Below are 14,866 nucleotides of genomic sequence, written 5' to 3'. Positions count from 1 at the left end.
CCTAACTTGGGACTGCTGGACTTGGGTCTGGGATTTAAAAAACTTGGTTTCAGACCATACTCTTTCTATAGGCTGTTCAGGAAATGGCTGTTAGAAGTTGGAGTAAAAAAAAAAAAAAAAAGCTAATGGTTTTATTTCTGTCTCTTTCTCTCCACAGATGAGTTTGAAATTCTTGCCTGGGGCCATATGGAGAGGATTTTCCAGAAAGAAATTTATATACTGTTCTGTTTCTACTCAACTGTGTAAGTGAGCCTTTTGAAATAGCCCTGTCCTTACATCAGACTGTGACATGAATAATTGTTTAATTGCCTTTTAGGCTACATAAGATAAGGAACCATGTCTCAAAATTATATAATTCTCTTAAGCAAATGATAGTCAAACTTCCCCCTGCAGTTTTCAAAAAAGAAAAGAATTTCTCACATAGGTTAAACATTTTATTCTTTCTCAAATGCTTTGGCCTCTATTTTGTTAAATTGGATAATGTACACAAAAGCATGTGTATAAATTTATCACATAACAAAAAAAGTTCAATTTTGTCACGATTGTGGATTTGAATGTAGTGTTGAATGGGAACTCAGTCACGAGAGAGAAGCCGCATTTTGAGAGGTCAAATTGGGAGCCTTGATTGGAGAGCTGGCAGCTGCAGGCGAACTCTTGTCTCAAAGACCCACAGTACCCAGAATACACTTAACACGGTTAGAAAACCGAGCCATGGCAGTAGTAAAGCAAACAAGAAGCAGAAAACAATACCAACAAACCAGATCACCTTCAATGAAGAGCTGAAGTGTGACATCATGTTACTGAAGGAGAGCCAAGAGACATGAGACAGGAGTCATGGAGTAATGTTGCCTGAGCTGGTCTGGGCCTACATAGGGTCAGCCTCAAGGGACAGGGTTACAGGAACCTGGAGACTCATGAGTTCAAAGCACAGGACTGACAGGACCAGTAATCTATTGTCCAAGTCCCCACCCCTGCCTCTAGGAAATCAGGTATGCCTACCATCTGGGGGTGGAATTTCCCTGTCTCTACCATGAAGACAAGATGGAAGTCTGGGCCTGGGCGCTGTCCCTCAGCTCTTCAGCCCAAGGCTAGCACTCTACCACTTTAGTCACAGCACTACTTCTGGTTTTCTGGTGGTTTATTGGAGATAAGAGTCTCATGGTCTTTCTTGCCTGGACTGGCTTTGAACCATAATCCTCAGATCTCAGACTCCTGAGTAACTAGGATTACAGGCAGGAGCCACTGGTTCCTGGCTTATTTGTCTTTTTTTAAATGGTAGGCCTTGTGACTACTGAGATTCAGCTTCCTGTTACAAGAGTAGGGCCAGTCTCAGGTGACTCATATCTATAAAACTAGCTAGATCCTAGATCTCAGGAGGCTGAACTCTGAGGATCAGGGTACAAAGCCAACTCAGGAAGAAAAATCCCCAAGATTTTTATTTATAATTAGCAGCAAAAAGCTAGAAGTGGAGCTATGGCTCAAGTGGTAGAGCATCAGTCTTGAGGAGGAAAAATAAAAAACTGTCTGTACCTAAGCCCTGAATTCAAGCCCTAGTACTGTGGGTGGGGTGGGGGTGGTGTGGTGGAGGTGGGGGTAGAAATAGGTTCTATTCTGTTTGCCCAGTTCTTTATGTATAGAGAATCTTTTAAGCCAGACCTAAAATGCATACTTTAGCAGCTTTTGCCAAACAGTTTAACAGAGGCTAAGGATCACCTGGAACCCTCCAGAAAGTGGAGTCTGAAGCTGGGTGTGCAGGTGTATTCTAATATAGTTGAATTCTCACTAGCCCTGTTTTCTTCCTTCAAAGACTTTAGGCACTGACCTGACTTTAAAAAACAAACAAACTAATAAAACTCAGGGGCTGGGAAGGTAGCTCAGTGGTAGAGTGCTTGCCTTGCATGCATGAGGCCCTGGGTTCGATTCCTCAGCACCACATAAGCAAAAAGAAAAAAGCTGGAAGTGGCGCTGTGGCTCAAGCGGTAGAGCGCTAGCCTTGAGCTGAAGAGCTGAGGGACAGCGCCCAAGCTGAGAGTTCAGGCCCCAAGACTGGACCCCCCACAAAAAAAAATCTCATTCAGTTGCCAGTCTTCTGCAGATTTCTTTTTATTAGGCCAGAGCAGAGGAGCTATTGTATTCCCCAGATTAAAATTGTTTTTCTTTTAAAAATTAGCGTCTCTGAAGTGACCTTACAATTGGCTTGCTTGGTAGGTGTTCTATCCCTTGAACCACACTTCCAACTGGGCAGGTTCAAATTGTGATCCTGCAGATTTTAGCCTTCTGAGTAGCTAGGATTATAGATATGAGCCACTAGCACCTGACCTTCCCCCCACCCTATTTACTGGTTGAGGACATCTCTTTCCATCTCCTTCCCTCTCCTTCCCTCCCTCTTTCTTTCCTTCTTTCTTTCTTTCTTCCTCTTTCTTTCTTTCTTTCTTTCTTTCTTTCTTTCTTTCTTTCTTCCTTCCTTCCTTCCTTTCATTTTCTTTTTTCTTTTGTTCTTTCTTTTTCTTTCTTTCCCTCTCTCTGTCTCTATCTCTCTCCTGCTTTCTTTCTCTTTCTCTCCTTCTTCCTTCCTTCCTTTCTTCCTTCCTTCCTTCCTTCTTTCCTCCCTCCCTCCCTCCCTTCTTTTTATCCTTTCATGTATGCCAGTACTGGGACTCAAATTCAGGACCTGGGCGCTGTCCCTTAACTTTTTCTTCTCAAGGCTGGCACTCTACCACTTGGGCCACACTTCTACTTATGACTTTTCCATGGCCACTCAGATATAAGAGTCTCTTGGATTTATCTCTCTGGTGGACTTTGAACCACGAACCACTTTGAACCTCATCATATCTTAACCTCCTAATTAGCTAGGATTACCGGCGTGAGCCACTGGTGCCTGGCTTTCAAGACCTTTTTCTATTACATATATCTACCTTGAGAACAGGCATTTTGGGGGGCAGAAAGCCAAAGCCAGTTGTTCTATGAGTTTAGTGCAGCTAGAATGCCTTACAAATATTAAATTACGTTCTTCTCGGTCTCTGCCTACATTTCTGGCTATATGTTATGGTGTCTGATCATTCAGCTCTCTGGGGAGCCATTAAGAGTTTTACTATTTTAGAATGTATTATAGTACATCAAAAAGCTATACTTCCTAGATGAAGGCAATATAGAGATTTGAGACTGCTTGGCTACAGACAAGTCAGTAGAAGGGAAATCACACGTGGGAATATGGCTCAATCTTAGTAAGGGGACAGCCTCAGTGGTAGTCCCTTTGGGACTGGATGTAGGAATGAAAGAAGATATAACCAAGACATTTAGCTCCATATATCAAATAGAAATTTCAAAAAAAAGCAAAGTTTATGCTATTGATGGATGCAAATTGTTTCAACATTTAAAATCTCAGCAAAGTCTTCTTCCTTTTCTGCCCTGTGAGAAGCAGTGAGAAAGAGCAAAATGTATGTTGTATGCATTTTGGAGGTCAAGTGTGACAGAGTCAGCTCTGGGGAGGATAAAAAAAAATCAAGAAATTTGGAGTGAGACCAAGTAGGGGTCAAATCCTGCCTCTGACAATTTAGGCAAATAATATCCCTAAGACTGATTTTTCTCCATCTAGAAAATGGATCAGAATAAACATAATAGAGTCAGGTATGCAAGAAATGGAAGGAAGCCACTATTTGGGGGCCTTTTTATATAAGTTAGACAATGTCACACTTTCTGCATTTACTTATATAATTGTGTGTGTGTGTGTGTGTGTGTGTGTGTGTGTGTGTGCACATGCATCCGAGTGCATGTGGGTGTGCATGCCAGTGTTGGGGTTTGAACTCAGGTTCTTTAGTTCTCGCTTGGCTTTTCCAAACTCAAGGCCTGTACTCTACCACTTGAGCCACACTTCTACTTCAGGCTTTTTGGTGGTTAACTGGAGATAAGAGTCTCTTGCACTATCTGCTCAGGCTGGCTTCAACCTGTTGATCCTCAGATCTCAGCCTCCTGAGTAGCTAGGATTTCAGGTATAAGCCACTGGGTTAGAGAAAAAGAAAATGAGTAGCATGCTTTTTTTTTTAATCTAGAGAATCAAAATATTTCTTCCTCAAAATTCAATCATTGCTGCATAATAAGGACAGAACACTGTGTGATCTTGTTTTGAGACTTTCTAGCTTTCCATCTCAGAAAATGATGTTTTACTTCTCATCCTTGAATACTATTCCCAATGGCTCATCTTTCTGATAATGCCTTTCAGGACCTCGAACAAACTAACAATATAAGAGATGGATGATTTGGGATTATTCAGCAGCTTCTTGCTATCACGAACAGTTTTTCAGTTCTGTTTACTCTTGGGCAATTTCATCTTTGACGTTGAGTCCTGTCACCTGTCAATGGAATGAGCAGTTTGTACACAGAGGCAAAAGCTGAGACAGAATGGAAGGCTGGCAGTGCTCATCAGCGCCCCCTCTGACCATGCTGACAATGGCACACAAATGCTACCAAAGGCTGAGGCTCAGGTTCTTAACAGAATCCAGGACATTGAGGGCCCAGCCTGCTGGCCTGACCTGACCTGACACTTGGGACCTGTTCTTTATCTGCTGTTATTTGATTAGAGGAAAGAACAGGGTGAAAGTTTACAAATATTGTGCAATTGAAAAGGCAGTCTTGCATAATACTAATAAATCTGGCACAAGGTTCACAGGGAATCAAAACAACTTAGGAAATGTCAGGATTTTTTTTTCTGTTGAAATGTCTGATAATTAACCACTTCTTGTTTTCTAAGATACAAAATGTTTTTTTGTTTTTTTGGGGGGGTCTGGTCATGGGGTCTGAACTCTGGGCTGGGGTGCCGTCCCTCAGCTCTTCAGCTCAAGGCTAGCACTCTACCACTTGAGCCACAGCACCACTTCCAGCTTTTTTGCTTATGTGGTGCTGAGGAATCGAACCCAGGGCCTCATGCATGCAAGGCAAGCGCTCTACCACTGAGCCACCTTCCCAGCCCACAAAAATGTTTTTTGTTTTTGTTTTTGTTTGTCGGTTGTGGGGCTTGAACTCTGGGCCTGGGCGCTGTCCCTCAGCTCTTCAGCTCAAAGCTAGCATTCTACCACTTGAGCTGCAGCACCACTTCTAGTTTTCTTGTGGTTTATTGGGGTTAAGAGTCTCATGGACTTTGCTGCCTGGGCTGGCTTTGAACCATGATCCTCAGGTCTCAGCCTCCTGAGTAGCTAGGATTACAGGCTTGAGCCATTGGTGCCTAGCTACAAAGATTTTTTTTTTAAATTATGTCAGTACTGGGGCTTAAACTCTGGGCCTGGGAACTGTCCCTTAGCTTTTTTATTCAAGTTTGGTGCTCTACTACTTGAGCCATACCTCCACTTTTGGCTTTTCTTTTTTCAGTCTCCCAGGTATTCCTGCCTGGGAGGCTTTGAACCACAATCCACATGGCTCAGCCTCTTGAGCAGCTAGGATTACAGTTGTGAGCCATTGGTACCTGGCATATTTGATATTTTTAAGTGGTGTTCACTCACAACATTCCAAGCAGAGGAATTTTTAATTTTATCTTTACATTTTATAGGAGAACATGGATATTCAAAGAAATGGACAGATTCAGTTTGTGGTGGGTGGAATTAAGAAGATTATTACTGAGACTCCCAGGAGAAAAGTCATAACGGAAAATATTTCTACATTTCAGTATCAAAAACACACACATGCACATGCATACACTAAGAACAATGAACAATATAAGTCAGCTGTACATGATTATTTAATAAAGCAAAAATTCAAATGATAATCTTTGAAAAAGATAAACACCTTTAATATATAAAGAGCTCTTATAGACCAATATAGGAAAAAAATGGATCCACATTTTACCAACACAGCAAATTCACAATGGAAAAACAATAATGACCAATCAACATAAACATGCCCTTTAGCCATTAGTGACAAAATAAAACACAAAACAATACAATTCTCCAACCTAGTGGGGATAAAAATGAAAATACCATTTGGGCGCTAGTGACTCACACCTGTAACCCTAGGTACTCAGGAGGCTGAGATCTGAGTTCGATCACAGTTCAAACCCAGCCTGGGCAGGAAAGTCTATGAGATTCTTATCTCTAATAAACAACTAAAAAAAGCTCAAAGTGGCTCTGTGGCTCAAGGGGTAAAGCACTCACCTTGAGCAAAAGAAGCTCAGACACAACATCCAGGCCTAGAGTTTAAGCCCCAGGTCTGGGGAGAAAAAAAAGAAAGAAAAAGAAAAGAAAAGAAAAAGAAAATATCCAGGATTGGCAAGCAGTTGCGGAATTAGAGAAATAGGCACCTTTGTACTATGTAGCTGAGACAGTGTGACCTTTTGGAGAACAATTTGACATTTTATATCAAAATCCTTGAAAGAAAGCATAACATTGATTCACTGTAGAGTCAAATTCCAGCAGACAACTGGACAAGTTGCCAAGAATCTAAGAGCAAAAATGTAAATAGTGTTTTTGTTTAGAACAGTAAAAACTTAGAAGTAAGTTAAAATATTGGTAATATACTATCATTCAAAAAAAGAGAAAACTTTACCAACTTCTAGGAGTAGTTAAATAAAATTTTATTTAAGAAAAATATGGCTAGGCACTGGTGTCTCACACTTGTAATCCTAGCTACTCAAGAGGCTGAGATCCAAGACATACAGTCCAAAGCCAGCTCACACAAGAAAATCTGAGACTCTTACCTCCAATTACTTACCATAAAAGCCAGAAGGGGAGCTGTGCTTCAAGTAGCAGAACACTAGCCTTAAGCAAAGAGCTCAGGAAAAGTTCCAAGCCCCCCTACCCCCACTCTATTGTCCCAGGCCAATACAGATGCCAGGAGTGTGTGAACTTGTTTGATGTGCTTGCAGGGCAATTCACCTAAGCTGGGCTGTAAACATCCCATGGTGGGTCCAACTGAAAAGTCCCTACCTCCCTTAACCTCTGCCTCCTTGCTCAGACCTCATATAAAAACCCAGCTCCTGTCCCAACTCTCTGGCACAACCTCCAAACCTCGCTGTTCTTCAATAAACAGTCCTCACATATTTTCTTTTTCTTTCCTTTTTTTTTTTTTTTTTTTTTGGTTGGTTGTGGGGGCTGAACTCTGGGCCTGGCCGCTGTCCTTCAGCTCTTCAGCTCAAGGCTAGTACTCTACCACTTTGAGCCACAGTGCCACTTCCAGCTTTTTCTGCTTATGTGGTATTGAGGAATCGAACCCAGGGCCTCATGCATGCCAGGCAAGCACTCTACCAACTGAGCCACCTTCCCAGCTAGTCCTCGCTTGTTGATGATCGAGTCTTGTCTATTCCTTTTCTGTTGTCCTCCATTTTCCCAACACTCAGAAGGCTGAGATCTGAGAAATGAGGTTTTTAGCCAGCCTGGGCAGAAACAGCCACAAGGCTCTTCTCCAATTAACCAGCAAAAAGCTGGAAGTGGAGGTGTTACTCAAGTGGTGGAGCATCAGCCTTGAGAAAAAGCCCAATGAGAATGTGAATAGCTGAGTTCAAGCTCCAGTATTGGCACAGAGAGAAGGGAGGGGGGAGAGAGAGAGAGAGAGAGAGAGAGAGAGAGAGAGAGAGAGAGAGAGAGAGAGAGAGAGAGAGAGAGAGAGAGAGAAGTGTATGCTAATGAATACATGCACATACATAACTAGGATGGGGGGCAGGGAGGGAGCACAGTTCTTTATACATAAAACAATTCACTTAGTCCTTATCATTTCCTCTTCAAATTGGTGCTATAATAAAGTCAATTTCCCAAATGATGAAACTGAGGCAAAAGAAGATGGCATTTGCTTACAATCACATTGCTGGCAAGTGGCAGAGTCAGGGCTTAAATCCAGGCAAAATGGCTCCAAAGTCTCTGCCTTGTGCTATTGCAGGTAAGAGAATATACTCTCTGTGGGTTCTGCTTGACTTGGACTGAGAAAGGCTTGGGACACCCTCATGAACCAACATTTCTTCTTATTAATTTAAAAATGAAATCAGTATTTTCTGGTTCTTCTATATTTAAATAATTGCTTCCTGGTAAGAAATTACAAGTTTTTGTAAAGACGTCCAGTTGAGCCAATTCCACATTCCCCTTGTTCCAGTGCTTTGGCAATATATAGGCCAAAATAGGATAAAGAGAGGCCTAGCTTTAGCTTTCCTAACCCCTCTCTCTGCCAAGTTCTTGATGGTAAACCTCACCAAGACAGAAAATGGGTCAGAGGGTGTTTTTTCTTTAAATTTAATTTATTTTATTCCATTTCATTCTGAACATTCTGTGCTTATTAATGTTTCCTTCTGAAGGAATTACTGCATGCAGCCAGCATTCCAAAGGCCTGATGTGCAGACCATGAATTCAGGGCTCTGGACAGACTCCCTTCCCACTGCTGTCTGCCAGCCTTACCAAGATCCTCGTGATTTATGCTTGGTGTTTGCTCAGAATCCCAGACGGCAGTGGTATGAGGAAAAATAGTTTTTTTCTCGTTCAACTCATTTGGGCTCTAGATTTCATAACACATATCAGCATGCTGATTTTTCTTCTTCTTCTTCTTCTTCTTCTCCTCCTCCTCCTCCTCCTCCTCCTCCTCCTCCTCCTCCTCCTCCTCCTCCTCCTCCTCCTCCTCCTCCTCCTCCTTCTCCTCCTCTTCCTCCTCCTCCTTTTTCTCCTCCTCCTCCACTGTGTTTTTTTCCTTCTCCCTCTCCTCCTTCCCCTCCTTCTCTTCTTTCTCCTCTTCCTCCTGCTCCTTCTCCCCCTCCCCTTCCTCCTCCTTGTTACAAAGAGGTTACAGTTCCATAAGTCAGTTTATGAGTACAATGCAAAAAAATTAAAAAAAGAATTTGGTATTGATTTTTTTCTGAAACCAGTGTCAAACTTTATCAACTATAGATGGCTCCAACTAAATTCTCCATCCCCACAGATGATGATGCTGGTGATGGTGGCTGCTACAGCTTCTGGCCTTCACCCAGTGCTTTGCACATCTTCCTTAAATGACTGTTCTCAGAAAGGGAGACCAGGGCATCTTCACCATCAGTCAGGCCTAGTACAGAGCTCAGGGTTAGAAGTATAGGGCTCTTAAACTTAGTTCTGTCCAGGTTCAAAGTCTCTGTCTGACAGTTGAAGTCTTGGATGAAGACTAGAGGTTACTACTGATGATGTGGAGACTTTCCACCCAACAGTCCTCGAAAGGAACACTAACAGGGCCTGCAGACTCTACCCATGTTGTTTGTGGCCCCAAGGAATGAATGGGTGAATGGTTACAGGAATAGAGCTACTTCTAACACATAAAAAGATGTGGGCCATGGGGGAAAAATAACAGCCATTATGTAAAGTTTCTTTTTTAATAGGAGGGAGGGATTTTTTCCATGAATAGAGTGACAGGAAGTCTGAATTTTAGATGTGGCTTTGATTCTCTTTAGGTCTCTTAGGAAGAAGTTCTTTACATTCTGGAGGAATGAGAGTTGGCTAAGTATTGCCGGGAGAAAAGGAAAGACTCACCCTAGATCCCAGTCTGGACTCTGGTGTAGAGACTGGAGAACTTTTTCTTAAAGGGGCCAGCCAATAAATGTTTCAGATTTCCAGAGTCAGGAAAAGTCTCTGTTCAGACTATTCCCAGCCTTGCTGTTGTTACACAGAAACCCTCACACATAAACCATAGGGCTGTGTCTCAATACAATGCTGTTTATAGATGTCAACCGTGAACTTAAAATAAGTTTTGTATTTCATAAGACATTACTCTTCTTTTGATTTTTTTTTGGGGGGGAGTGAGTGGTCGGGAAACCAGGCCCCCTACTTTGCTAGGAGAGGTCTCTCTGATCATTAAGTTTCATCCCCAGTTCCTCTTTTTCTGATACCTGCCATTTAAAAAGTAACCAATATTCTTCACTCTGGTTGGCTATGCAAACACAAGCAGCAGGCTGGACTTTCCCTGGGGACCCTAGTTGGCTCATTTGCTCTAGAGGTCATGCTGCTGGGAAGAGGGAACCTTTCCATTTCCTCCATAATAACATCACAGCCACTGCAGTGGGTGTTTGTGGACCCACACTAGCATGTCAGTTAAATGTCTATGTTGACATTTAATCATCGGAGTATGGTCTGAGGAGATAGGCATTTGGGAGCTGACTGGATCAGATCATGGAGATCCCTTGATGGGGACCACCCTTCTGCCCTGTGAGGGTGTGTGGAAGGAACCATTTATGAAGCAGGGAGCAGCCCTCAACAGATACCACATCTGCTGGTGCCTTGATCTTTTAACTTTCCCCAGAAATAAAAGTTTCTCTTGTTTATACACCCTGCATTGTCCCCATCATCATGTGACAATAACCCAGACTAAGATACCTGCCCATTGGCTAGGAAGGGATTTTTACAAGTGCTTTTTCTGTGTGACTTCTGGCATGTCACTCTAGTTCCCTTTCCATAAAGTATATGAAGTCCAACGCTACTGGTTCACACCTGTAATCCTAGCTACTCAGGAGGTTGATATCTGAGGATCACAGTTCAAAGCCTATGAAGACTCTTATTTCTAACTATCAAAAAGCTAGAATTGGAGGTGCGGCTCAAGCGGTAGAATGTCAGCCTTCAGTGTAAAAAAAAGCTCAGGGACAGTGCCTAAGCCCTGAGTTCAAGCCTCAGTACTTGCACACACACACACACACACACACACACACACACACACACACACACACACACACACGATGTGTATAGTCCTTAACCCAGAGAATTTAAAAATATTAATGTAAGTATAGCTTTTCCAATAGTTCCTGACACAGAGAAGTCTTTCTAAATATTAGCCATTATCATTCTTGTTGTCATGGTTACACTGTAGCTGGGATGCAGAAGGAAGTGACACTCCAATACCTGGCTAGATCATATGTTAGTTCCAGGAGTAGCAATGATGTTGAGGCCATTACATGGTCTCCAGGACAATCTCTTGGCCTTCCTACTCTTCTTAGAGTAATAACCTCTTAGGGTTGGACACTCTCAGAATGTTCTCATGCATACTCCCAGCCAAGGAGGGATTGATCTGCAGCCACAGTTACAGAGAACCACTCTTCTGTTTTTTTTATTTTTGTTTTTGTTTTTGTCGGTCATGCGTTTTGCACTCAGGCCTTGGGCACTGTCCCTGAGCTTGAGCTAGTGCTTTTCCACTTTAAGCCACAGGGCCACTTCTAGTTTTCTGAGGGTTAATTGGAGATAAGAGTCTCACGGACTTTCCTGCCCAAGCTGGCTTTGAACCATCATCCTCAGATCTCAGTCTCCTGAGTAGTTAGGATTACAGGCATGAGCCACCAGCACCTGCCTATGTTTGCATTCTTTTATGAGATGTTTGTTCACTTAGGTACAGACACAAGAGACCCAGGGAGAAGCTCAGGGAAGGAGCCATAGCACAGCATGTAGAGCGATGGGAGGGACAGCAAGGAGCTCAGTACGCAGAAGGCTGGAGCAAGGGAAAGGTTTGAGCCAATGCTTTTATTGGAGCTTTTTAAAGAAAGGCAGGAAGTACAGGAGGAATATCTTAGAATAAGCTTGTGTGACTAATCCCATCAGGCTTTAAGCCAGCAAGGAGAGGGGTAGGGATGGGGTAGGTTGGGTAGGGGGTCTCTAATTATGGAGGAACATTACCATCTAGAGGTGAGGTCCTGCTAGAGGTTTATTTGCCTATCAAAACCCTGCTCCCAGACGGCACTGTAACCTTAGCTACTCAGGAGGCTGAGAGCTGAGGATCCTGGTTCAGAGTCAGCCCAGGCAGGAATGTCTTTGAGACTCTTCTCTCCAGTGAACCATCAGCAGGCTGGAAGTGGAGCTGTGGCTCAAGTAGTAGAGCCCTCATTTTGAACACAAAAGCCAAGGGACAGCACCCAGGAGGCGTGTGCGCACACGTGCGTATGCGCACACACCACACACACACACACACACACACACACACACACACACACAAAAGCCTGCTCCTGAGGTACATCTGAGTCCCTGATCTTCAATAATTCCAAAAGTACAGAAAATTTAAAAGTATTTATGAGAAAACCCTCTCCAGTGAGATTTCAACTACATCCAACACCGTTCAAATTTCTGGATTTGTTCTTGGGTTGCCTTCATAGTCAACACTTTTGTTCCTGAACTTTATGACCCTCCCCTCTGATACAGCCCTATGTTTCTGACTCTCCAGATATGTCATGCCCAGATGAATGTCCATGTTCCTATCTGCCTTCTCCAACAGTGTTTGACCGCTTGTAGCTGACTTGCCTTTGAGATCTCTGGAGAAAGGGAACAGGCATCTTCAAGTCCCAAGTGTTAGCATTATCCCTGCCTCTGGTCCTCAGCTCCATCCAGACTTGAGCTCCTCCCTGCCCTAGAATTCCCACCATATAGCTGGCCACTCTCTTTCCACCTGCCCATACCACCAGCCCCAGAGCTACCTGCCACCTGGATAAGGGTAGATGCCATGTGCTTCCTCTCCCAGGAGATATGGTCCCTTTAATAAACCTTATAATAATCTTTCTCCTGTGCCTGCCTGCCTCTGCATGGTCCCCTGGGATGGTTGTGAAGGATTCTAACATCAAGCATGTGGTCCATGAGAACATCTCATCCAGTGTTTGCTGACTTTGTTGGTATCTCATTCTCACACTTGGTTCTCATGGATAGACTCAGTCTTCTTAGCATCACCTGCATTTCCTCCATGTGCTTCCATTCACCCTCTTCATGTGCCTGATGCACATAGCTGCAGCAGCAACCTAACCTACATTAGCTTCACTGCCCCATGGCTCTGAGTGATCCACCAGCAATTAAGGATGCAACCAAGGTGCCAAAGAATGTACGTCACCAGCATCAGCTTCTTGGCCTGGGTAAACATATGTGTAAACGCTAGAGGAGTATTTATCTGGGCAGGCAGGAAGTAGTGAGCTCAAGGAACCACACAGCTGGCGTCCAGTGAGGTAAGCACAGAGGGAAGGCAGGAGAATTTTCCATTCTATTAAAGCATGAGTAAAGTTGTCAGGAATCGGTGGGTGCAGTGAGTACGAATTGCAACTCATTTGCATAAAATCTCTTTGCAAATCTGGGCTTTTATTTCGCCATATGTTTCTACTTGAGCTTTTACAAGACTTTGACAGTTACAATTGCAGGGGGAAAAAAAAGATCCAAAGCCTGTTCAGGATATTTTGTTCATTTATTTAACAAACATTCAGTAGTACTTATTTATGCCAGACCGTGTTCTAAGGACTTTATTTATAACTATGACACAGGGCTGCTTATCATTCATTTATGCATTCATTCAATAAAAGTAAATTAGATAATTTCTCCAAAACTGCACTGTACTTGGAATAAAAAAAGGCCCAAGATATATTTGTTGTTGTTTATCCTCTCAGTGGTTTAGTGGGAGAGCCTGACAGACAAATCAACAGTATAACACTTGTAGTGGTGGTGGTTCAAGGGCCTGCATGGTGGATGCCATTTGTCTTCCAAGACAAAGGGGAAAGCCATCTAACTTAACTTGAGTAGGTAGTGTTGAATCTGTGCTTAGAAAGTGAGTGAGGGTCTCTGAGACGAGGAAGGGGTATCATAGTAGGCACTGCCTGGGTTCAGCAGGGCCAGGGGAGCTTAGTTCACATCTGCCTCAAGCCAAGGGTCAGGAAGACTCTTGTCAGCTCAAGAGGTTGTTATGAGGTACCACGCTCTGGATAGCTTAAGAAGCACAATTGAGCCTGGCACAGTGGCTTATGCCTGTAATCCTAGCTACTCAGGATATCTGAGGATCTTGGTTCCTAGTCAGCCTGGGTAGAAAACTCTGTGAGAATCTTATCTCTAAGTAATCACCAAAACCAAGGCAGAAGTAGAGCTGTGACTTAAGTGGTAAAGTGCCAGGTTTGAGTGGAAAAGCTGAGGGCCCAATTTCAGGCCCTGGATGCATTGGTAACACTCATCCACCTACACCCCCCCCACCCATTCCCCCCACCCCACCTCCACACAAATAAATAAATAACCCTGTACCAAAGTTTGAAACCACAAGAATTCACTGCTGATTAGTACAGGAATGGAAGATTTCTTTTGTAAAGTAATGATATGTGTTTCCAGAACCTTGCATTCTCATTTCTCTTATCCCAATAATTCCATTTTTGGAGAATTTAGGAATCATAAAAATTATAGTGCTAAGATATTCCTTGTAGCTTGTAAGGAAAAAGTGGAAGTGACCAACGTGTTCAAGAGTAAAGAAGTGTGTCAACAAACAAGACTGCATCTACTTGATGAAAAATAATGTGGATGGGGCTGGGAAGGTGGCTCAGTGGTAGAGTGCTTGCCTTGCATGCTTGAGGCCCTGGGTTCGATTCCTCAGCACCACATAAGCAAAAAAGAAAAAAGCTGGAAGTGGCTCTGTGGCTCAAAGGGTAGAGTGCTAGCCTTGAGCTGAAGAGCTGAGGGACAGTGCCCAGGCCCAGAGTTCAGGCCCCACGACCAGACCACCCCACCCCCCAAAAAAGAAAAATAATGTGGAGATTTTAAACATGAATGGATGAAGTCATAATATTCAATGTGTATCTGTGAAAATGGAAGCAGGTAGCTTGAGGGGATGGGTGAGGCTGGGAGAGATGGAGGAGAATGATGAGAGAGGTGACATTGATCAAGATGACAGATAAGTTGATATTAGGCAAAATGAGCCCCAAGGTAAGGACTCCTATGGTTTTTCTTTCTTGCCATTGTTTCTAACATATTTATAAGATGATTTCTTTGTCGTTTTGTATGTCCCTCCCCCAAGGTATAACCCCTCTTTTCACTGTATTTGATGTTGATATAATTTGTGAAGGAGAAGGAAGAAAACAAATCGTTTAAATAGGGATACAGGTGGACCCATTGCTACAACGAGATGGACAAGACATTATTTCAAAAACTGAACTTTACAGCTTTGGTGTGGGGGG

At 43.2% G+C, this 14,866-nt stretch overlaps 1 protein-coding gene across 1 annotated transcript in view; it reads left to right on the top strand.

The window, feature by feature from the left end:
* The first annotated feature begins 223 nt into the window (after positions 1–223).
* Medag (mesenteric estrogen dependent adipogenesis) overlaps positions 224–14,866 on the top strand; it is a 39,594-nt gene continuing 24,951 nt past the window's right edge. Inside the window, exon 1 of the mRNA XM_070003026.1 lies at positions 224–242. The gene's annotated coding sequence lies outside the window, so the exon portion shown is untranslated. The remainder of the gene's footprint in view (positions 243–14,866) is intronic.

The sequence above is a fragment of the Dipodomys merriami genome, unplaced genomic scaffold, assembly GCF_024711535.1.
Source record: "Dipodomys merriami isolate MVZ:Mamm:240054 unplaced genomic scaffold, mDipMer1.0.p SCAF_6, whole genome shotgun sequence".
NCBI classification, from domain to species: Eukaryota; Metazoa; Chordata; class Mammalia; order Rodentia; family Heteromyidae; genus Dipodomys; species Dipodomys merriami.
This window is presented reverse-complemented; position numbering and strand designations above follow the sequence as displayed.